This window comes from Anneissia japonica, unplaced genomic scaffold, assembly GCF_011630105.1.
Source record: "Anneissia japonica isolate Jap-2015-1 unplaced genomic scaffold, ASM1163010v1 scaffold287597_len576451_cov177, whole genome shotgun sequence".
Taxonomy (NCBI): domain Eukaryota; kingdom Metazoa; phylum Echinodermata; class Crinoidea; order Comatulida; family Comatulidae; genus Anneissia; species Anneissia japonica.
The window spans coordinates 209,700-219,115 of NW_022745867.1; the positions used below are offsets into that span (position 1 = coordinate 209,700).

The 9,416-nt window shown below is 34.9% G+C and overlaps 1 protein-coding gene across 1 annotated transcript in view; it reads right to left on the reverse strand.

Moving 5' to 3' along the window:
• The window catches only part of LOC117120066 (GREB1-like protein), a 56,370-nt gene extending 54,173 nt beyond the window's left edge, over positions 1–2,197 (reverse strand). Inside the window, exon 1 of the mRNA XM_033265074.1 lies at positions 1,062–2,197. The gene's annotated coding sequence lies outside the window, so the exon portion shown is untranslated. The remainder of the gene's footprint in view (positions 1–1,061) is intronic.
• Between the last annotated feature and the right edge of the window lie 7,219 nt (positions 2,198–9,416).

Sequence of the window (9,416 nt, forward strand, 5' to 3'; positions counted from 1 at the left end):
ACGAATGGCTGGTAACAGGTACGATATCGTGCGAAAATAAATACCTGATATAGGTCTAATGCACACCTATGAGAGATCTGGCTAAAATGTAACAATTAAGGATTTACAGTATTTTCAATCTTTACTACAGAAAATAAATTTTATATTGAGTAGGCCAATTTCCTTTTAAATCGGAGTTACAATTTAGTCGGAACCCATCAATAAATAGCGGAATTGTTGCCCTAAATAATATATTTATTATTGATTATATATTGTAATAAATAAACAACTTGCTACACTAATAAGCATTTAGAAGTGTATGAACTTTGATTATAACTGAGTTGCAAGTACAGTGCACAAACACATGTTCCAGTTGTTGGAAGTATGCAGTGCGGTTCGTTTTCTGTTCGATATCTCTTTGTGCACCAACAATTTGTTAATAAATATGCTGTAAATTGTCAAGCCAAGAGTCAGAATTTGTTTAAGTACTGTAAATAAAAGCCTTATGCACATAACATGGTAACGTTGCCTATTCTAAAAGTATTTGTCCCAAGTGGGTTTGCTCATGCCTACAGTTATGCTGCTACTGAATATACATATTTGAATGAAACTAGCTAGTTATACTATATATTTTAGTCCACTTCTTTCACTTTCACTTTCACTCTAAAAACTTCTATCTAATATTGTACTACTGTACACTGGGAAGTATGAATGGCTTTAAAAATCCTTTCCCACATTTCTGGGCCAACTCACAACATTATAGAATATTATAAGATACCAAAAAGAAATGGTTGAAAAATATGTAGCACTATAAACATAACATAATTTCCAAGAACAAAATGTTGACATGGCAGACATTTGAAATGACGATCTATCATTTACTCTCTTGGTTTTCGTGCGAAACAATTCAAATGATCGTTACATGATTTTTTTAAACATTAAGAAAATACAATTTTACTCTTCATTCTCTTTGCAATTTGGCGGGTACTTATTCAATTAACAATAGAGTACATACAGTTAAAATCAAGTAACGATTGCATAAATTTTTTGATTTGACTTGTTTTTATAATTTATTTACATACCTGGGCCAAGGGTTGTAAACATCAAATTTTATCACTGTCCTGAGAGCAATGTAACTCAGTGTTCACTGAACCATGAAAGATATTTTTAGATTTTTGGTTCCTTGTTTAATGCCACTGCTGCTCTACTTGTGTTTTAGCTGGAGGTCTAAAATATGAGAAACAATTGAACAGCCTTCGAAAGAGATGTTTTTAAGCTTGTAGAGTATAAAATATCACACAAATGCAAGCTAAAGTACCATAAGGAATACACAATTCAGAAAATAGGAATTTTCTCGCACTGTACTGCAAAATTCACAATCGCAACTATTGATAAAGTCTTCAGACTTTGAGGGGGGAAATTCTTGGTGTTTCACAATTCCTTTCACTAGACTTTAATATAGAACAGATGATGCTAGCTACAGTAGGCTTACATATAGTTGTTAGACAGTTGATTTTTTTATTGTAAAGTTAAAATCTTGTCAACTGACCAACCAAGGATTTAAAAGGCAAGCATCTTTTAACCACCTGGAACAGCTCACCCCTTAACTCCACATTTCTCATTGGCTTTAGCCTGCGCAAACTTTCTCTGGAGTACTTTGACATCCAAAAACACTGCAGGTTTTATGCATCCTTACAACAAGAAGGTCGTTCACTGGCTCCAGCAGTAGTTCTCAGAAATTTTCATTTTAAATTTAGCGAAAATGGTATATAGGATGACACCTTCTACCACTTTCTCTTTCCTCAGTACACACACATCCATTAAGCAACTGATGATTTGCAATTTTTGCAAATCACCTAGAAGGGTTTCTAATGTTGACAAAAATACAGAATGATAGAAAGGTAATTTAACAACACTCCCATCCCTCTCCCACTCAGCCACAACCAGCTTATTCTCTGTTGCAGTGAATATGCAACTTAGCTGACTGTTTTACCACCAAGGAAATGTTTCTTGTTTTCTGGTCCTGTTTCTTTGCTTAAAAAAATGTTACTCTCTTGGCAATTTAGAAACAAACCTTATATTTATGAAGAACTCTCTACGAACAATATGCATCCTTCGTAGACATTGAACAGATGTTATGTAGTAATAAAATGAACAAGCCTGAAGACATTTAAAATACAATTCAATCCGAGCTAACTATACAAATTACACTTTTTTTTTTTTTATAAGAACCAGTAAAATTTTGCCCAGACTCAGTGTTCTCATTTTTTGGCCGATTTCAGGCTCAAAATGTTCTTAATTTGTTCTTAGTTTACACACCTTTTAAACAAAAATTATTTAATTGTACGGCAGTATGCACTGTACTGGAATGTAGGTGAAAGTGACCCCACAAAAAATGGCCCCCAAATGTCAGTTTATAGTTTAGAGGGTATTACAGTCGTCACACCTACTGCACATAATGTACAGATCATATTTTGGTTTTTAAAAATATAAACCTCATTTGAAATTTTACCTCAGCCTCAATTTGTTCTTATTTTGTTCTTAATTTTTAAACAATTTCAGCCTCAGTGTTCTTATAAAATGTGTTCTTAAAAAAAAAAAGTGTATGTTTGCTTTTAAATACACCAATGCCAAACTTACTAGTAATTTGGAGCAGACACTTGGTCTATTGTCCATTTAACCTAATTTCAAACTGGAAACAATCAGGGCAGGAAAGTATAGTTAGTAATGGTAGTTTGTCACCTCATTAGAAAAGGTTGTATAATTATATAGACTTTTTTTTGTGTTAGGTTACACTAACTAATGTGCTATTTATTAGTCAAAAATACAAATTGCAATGTACCAATGTAATTTGGTCAAAATAATATTTATAGTGAAATTATTTGTGATATTTAAATTATTATCCGGAAACAGACCTACTTGCTAATAATAGAGTTTTATGTGTAATTAGCGGATTGGTAGTTAAATTGCTAGCCTCATACCGCACAAACCTGGGTTTGAATCTTAATTTGAAACTTGATTTTATTCTAAAACTTGATAAAGTTTATCATATACAACAACATGTAAAACATATAGTACGTTTGTAATTTATGCAACATGTGTAAGGTTGTACGCCAAATAAAATCTTGCAAATTTCCAAAACAAAGAGTGATTAATGACTACAAATATACATACCATAGGTACAGAAGATGGTTAGTGATGCACAACTGTATCTCAAGCACATCATAACAATTTAGCAGACACCTCTATATTACCGACACAAAGCCTTGTTTTGCCATTCAACGCACACCGCAAACAGCTCAACGCGCATACAATAATGATTATATCTGGTACAAAAATTATTCTGTGTACACATAGTGAATATCAAAGTTGATTTCTTTTCTGGTTTATTATATCATTTGCAGCTTAACTAACTTGCTACTTGCATAATGGAATGTGATGCCCTTTAATTTCTTTTTACTCAAATGCCAAATGGTCGAAGTTAAATTCTTTTTCAACAACAATCACATAACCCTAATATCAATATAAAAAAAATATATAAATAAATAAAAGGACTAAATTGCCAACAGTAAAATACTAAAAATCAATGCAAAACAATGTGTGTATTCGCACTAATAACTAATATACCGATAAAAAAACAGGGAAATATCGCCCAATTGAAACCTACGATATGAAACGATAGGCAGACGAGAAAAAAAAGACTTTTATTATACACAGCGTACATATGCCTATTAAATATAAATACAGTGCAAACTGTTTTACCAATTTCCTTGGTTTGACGACATACGTAAAATTTATTTTCTGCTATGGCCCGTTTCAAGCAAAATTTTGACTTACCAAGCAGTTTTTAAAGCAAAAAAATGTAGACCTAAGTCGGCAAAAAACTGTTGCCTTTGGGACAATTCTGGCTCGGCAATATGGTCGGCAATTGCCGAATACCGACGTGAAATTCATGGGCTGACACAACAATCATCAGTGTCTAGGAATTAACAACTAGGCCTAGCACAACACCCTGTATGATCCACTTGTACTTCTTAGCTCAGTCCCAATAGCATTGCCATAGAGATTATCTATCGATAAATGATGCATCAGTAATGTTAATGTCAGATAAAGTAAAAGTTATACCTTCCATTGTTGAAATTTGAAAAAAAAAAATGAAATTTAAATCTGTTAGATTTATTTAGATTTGACTCTAAAATAAAACCACGAGCGTTTCTGATTTGTTTTAACAAATCTGTTTAATTAAAAATTTATCTGTTACACTGAGCTTTTTCCTGTCACCAAGCTGTCATCCACTATGAAACTTTGGCCGATCTGACGTCATCACAGCTTAAGCGCATGTTTGCAAATAACCCCACAAAAAATTAACCAATTAGTAGGCAGAGTTTAGGAGGTCCGACCTGATGTTTACAATAACCGATCAGAAAAGTGGCATCGTGACTACGAAGAATGTGTTGTGTTTAGAAAAAAATATCAGACCGAAAATAAATGTTAAAATAAAAGCATTTGTTTTAAGTTTGTTGTATTTATTTATTAACAGTTCAATCTTTTCTTCCATTTCTGTTATAATAATCACTATATTAATGTAATAAACTTGCTAGATATGATCGCAAAATACATGTAAACACCACCGTTCGGCGATCTAACAACCAGAAAGAACACGATAGAAAGGTCCATAAAACATACAGATGTTTTGAATAAGATTTAAAATAATATTTTGTGAAGTGGAAGGATGCCAGAAATTAAAATACAGCAGATCCCCCCCTTTGAGACACCCCTATTAAGGGGACACTTTTCCGTGAAACGAGGGCATTGTATCTTTTAACACTACCGTCAACCCCTTTCAAGGGCACACCCCTATTAAGGGCACGGGAAAACTTTCTGAGTGTGCCAAATGGTCAAATAACCCCTTACACTTAATTTCTATACAGCGCCTTTTCTGTGTAGATACAAAGCCTGTCTTTTTCCCTGGTCATTGGATTCTTGTGTTTTAAGTGTTGCTGCTGGTAAACATTGCAGCAGTAGGCAAACCCCACCAGATACCCAGGCCTCGAATTTGGGGATTTTATGGGCAAGGCCAAATGGCCTCCGGTATTACATGATTTTGAAAGTCACCAAGGCCAAATGGAAAGGCACCAAGGCCAAAATTTCAAGTATAAAAGGGCACCCAAGGCAAAATTTGATTTAGCCTCAGTACTAATTTCTCACGAGTGCCTTGATTCGTCGTAGCCAGGCTAGGCCTAGCCAAGCTATAGTTGTCAGTGGTAATAGGACTTTAACTATTAATTATCGATTCAATGTTGGAATATACTGCGGCGGTCGGCGATCGTACAAAACAGTCAAATTTCAAGAAGTTTGATATCTTTGAGTTGTTGTTCAGTCTGTCGTCATCGGAGAGTAAGCCACAACTCTAAACTGGCCGCGAAAGCTGCGATGACGTAAGATCGCCCATAGTTAGCTGTGCAGCAAGCACATGTTTACAACTATACAAAGGCCGTATTCGACTGGTCGTTCTTTGTTAAACCACGCCCACCTGCGCAACGGTAATAACATTCTACTCAACGAAGATGACCAATCGAATAGAAAACGTTTAAATACTCGACAAAACAAAATGGCTGTATAGTTACCGCGATACACGTTGCGTAATCAAGACTACTTCAACTTGTGGTAGTATGGGTTTTTCGTTAAAAAAAATATTTTCATCTAGTTTTTTTTATTCTGTTTGCCTACAATAATTTTTTGACTCCATGTGGGTAAATATTATGTATATTTTATGAAATTTAATCAAAATTAAATTTAATTTAAATTTAAGTTATATTAATACAAATGTTGTTAATAAAAAATCACCAATCGGCCATGTTTCTCTTTGGTCACGTGGATAACTTAACGCTGATTAACGCACTCTGGTTTTACGTTAATTTTCGTTGTCAACAAAGTCTATTTAACGAACCAGTCGAATGAAAATAATACTCAACGAAAATTTGTTCCAACGAAATGAACCAGTCGAATGAGCCCATGTTTATATTGCAATAACCACTAGAGTAAGACGCATGCGCACACAACAGTAACCGCAAAAACAGTTTGTATCAACACATGGAAATTCTCTCATGTTCTGTTCTGTCACTGCAACCTGGCCTAGGCCTAGGCTAGCTAATTAGGCGACCTACGTTTTTGACTTACGTGTTTTCTTCCAAGATTTAAACGTTCTTTCTTAGATTTATTTTACGTGTCAAACGACCTATATAAAGCATCGTGAGGGCACCAAGGCCAAGGCTTCAAAAGGGCAGGCAAGTAGTGGATGTCGTCGTGCTTCATTTTCAGGGGCACCAAGGCGAACTGGGAGGGCACGGTCGGCAATGGCCGCGGTAAAATTCGAGGCCTGGATACCCAACTCCTGTGTGGAGAGAACCCATGCAGTGATGGTTTGATAAAACTGGGAGGGCATAACATGTACCATACAGGTAGGTGATTACAGGAGAAGCAATGCAGATAAAGTGCCTTGATGAAGGACACAAGCAAAAAGTTCAATCAATCTGCATACAACGTTGTTTCGTCCTTGAAGGACTCATCAGTGCAGCTCAGATAAATTTGTGATTGAACCTTAACTATGAAACAAGCAAGCTTGTAACAAGGCAGTTTAAAAGCGCTCGTAATACCATGCCAAGAGTGCTCAAACTACATATAGTAGCTGTCTCTTATACACATCTAGATGTGTATAAGAGACAGATACCGCACAAACCTGGGTTTGAATTCATATTATAAATGAATTGTATTTGCAGTAAAAATTGTTGCTATTATAAATTAGTTCTAATTCTATTTAGCTGATCCTTATGTGAACAAAAATAAAATTATACAGAATTTATGTCATCATTATATGAAAACATGCCAAAAACCCCTATTAAAGAACAATTTTGTGTTTTTTGCTAGTTCAGGAGACATCCCTATTCAGGGGACACCCCTATTAAGGAGACACTTTTTTAGGATCCCTTTAGGTGTCCCCTTAATAGAGGTTTTACTGTAATTTGGTTTTTATCAAAGGTAAATTCAACTAGGCTCTAGTGCAGTAGACGAAGCTGCTGCACTGTCGGTTTGTGCTACTGTAGGCCTGGCCGCCGTCAGCCTGTCAGCGCTCAATGGCAGGGGACAGCTAGGAATTATCGCTTCGTATCTGCGCATAACCTCTCGTAGTCTGCTCGTAGGTTACGTTTTGAACGTAGCTACGAACCACTACGAAGGTCATTGTTATTTTAATTAGCTTTGCAACCTTCATAGGCTGGATCGTCAGGCTGATAAACAATGCGTAAACAATATTGAAATGTAGTTTACTAGCTTTCAACATGTGAACAATTTGTTGTAATTTACTAATAAACAATGTTAGAACTTATTGTTTTGTTATTTCCTACCTTATTATTAGATCGATCATGTTTTAAAACTGTGTTTAGTCCGATAGCTAGGTAACCTAGTGGGCCTTCGAAGGCTGTCAGTATGTTCGAATTTCGATGTCATTTATGCCTACGGCCTACATTTTCCCACTACTACAAAATACTACAAAATATTATTTGATGATGATGATGATGATTTGATGATTTTTTCACATGTGTGTATTGTCATTGAGGGCATCCTTTTTTAACAGTTAAAAGAGGTAAAATAATTGTAAATAAAAAATAGGCTAAGCTAATTAAAAAAATAATACAGCAGTACAAACAAGTTCCTGTCGACTTGTGGACAGCGAGTGGAAGAGGAGACTCCCATGAAGTCAATTGTACGTTTTTCTTATTGAAAAACAGCTCCATACTTTGAATTAACGGTCTAAACTTGTGCTTGTCATTCACAAATTATCAAGAAATACATTGTTTATTCCAGTAAGCTACAGCAGTCTTTCTGCACATACAAATAAACAACATGCTTTTGCTTCGTAGGTTCACTTCGCGTAGCCTTGCTTAGATCGTTTATATCAGGCTATGATGTATCTACGAAGCCTGCGCGCAGGTAAAATTGCAATATCTTGTGGCCAGGGAACAGAGCTGTACAGTATGTAGTCCCAATATTTACTGGAATTGAATCCAAGACCCAGAGATACAGTAGCAAGGTAAGCATTTAAACTAAAGTTTCATCACTGGAATTTGTCAGTTCTAACAGAATATATAGTAGTGCCAGTTGAAACAAGAGCCCTGAAATTAGAAGCTGGGCACTATAGCCACCATTCCATAGTCTTTCATATTTTATTTAAGCAGCCTTCTTAAACTTCCCATGCATTCAATAAGCCTCAGGTTACAAGGTAACAATATGCCTTCAACAAAATGTCATAGTTCCAAATCCCAGTAAACATTTATTATAATCATATGATAACCTTTAGGATTTTGACAGAATGTCTGGGGAAGGTACTTTAAGGTTTGGTGGTTACAATAACATGTACATTAATCAATTGTTTGTAGCCGAGCCTTTTTAATTATCCTAAGAAAACAGACAGCCATTCCATCTTGAAAAGTGTAATTCCATTCCATCTTGAGCTGTTTTGTAATTTTCGTGTAATGTGCATTATTGATGTATCACTCGTAATTTAGCTGCAAAGCTACGATATTCTGAAATTACACTGCAACTTGAATTCAGGCATTTTTTACAGCAAAAAAGCGTAAAGGTATAAATATTGGCAAGCACTAGGAGGTGGACATCAAATTATGTGCATTGCATTAACATCTTAGCATAAAAAGTCATAGACAGATTTAAATTTAATGTTACAATGGCAATTTATGCACTTATTCCATTAGTAAATAGCCATCATATGTGTTGAATAAAAATATGGAAGTATTTAGCAATAGTGCCAAAAAGAGCATTTTGCATCAATTGCAACGAAGTAAACTATAATTTACAGAAAAGACAATAATCCTGGCTTAAAAATTAATGTGAAAAAATAGGAGAGGGAAGGGGACTTGCTTGGAAAATACACTTAAAGCAACCAAGATTGGTCTAAGGTAAATACTGGAATAACATGTTTATTGTCAACCCATTATAAGTGAACAATATTGGGGTTAGGCTTATTAAATGATATACTTATACATGCAAATACGTTTATACTGTACATCATATTCAATGCATAGAAAATTCAATTCTATGAAATATTAGTAATCAACCTGGTTTACGTCTTATCGCTAAAATTCAAGCATGTTTTGAAAATACAAATCTTGTTATTCTACAATGTCGCTTGCCCTGAGCTACAGTAGTTGGTATTGTATTTTTTATTTCACAAATTTCATCACAATCAAGCCATAGGCGTCAAGTTACAAAATGACTATTTAGGCTCCCACATCACGCACAAAGTAGGACAATGCAATAAATAAGCCCTGTATAATCCAGGTTGGATCATAAGAGTTGAAAATCTACATAAAAAATAAATGAGTTTTGTTTTTAAACATATTCTGATTTTTTTTCCAAAGACA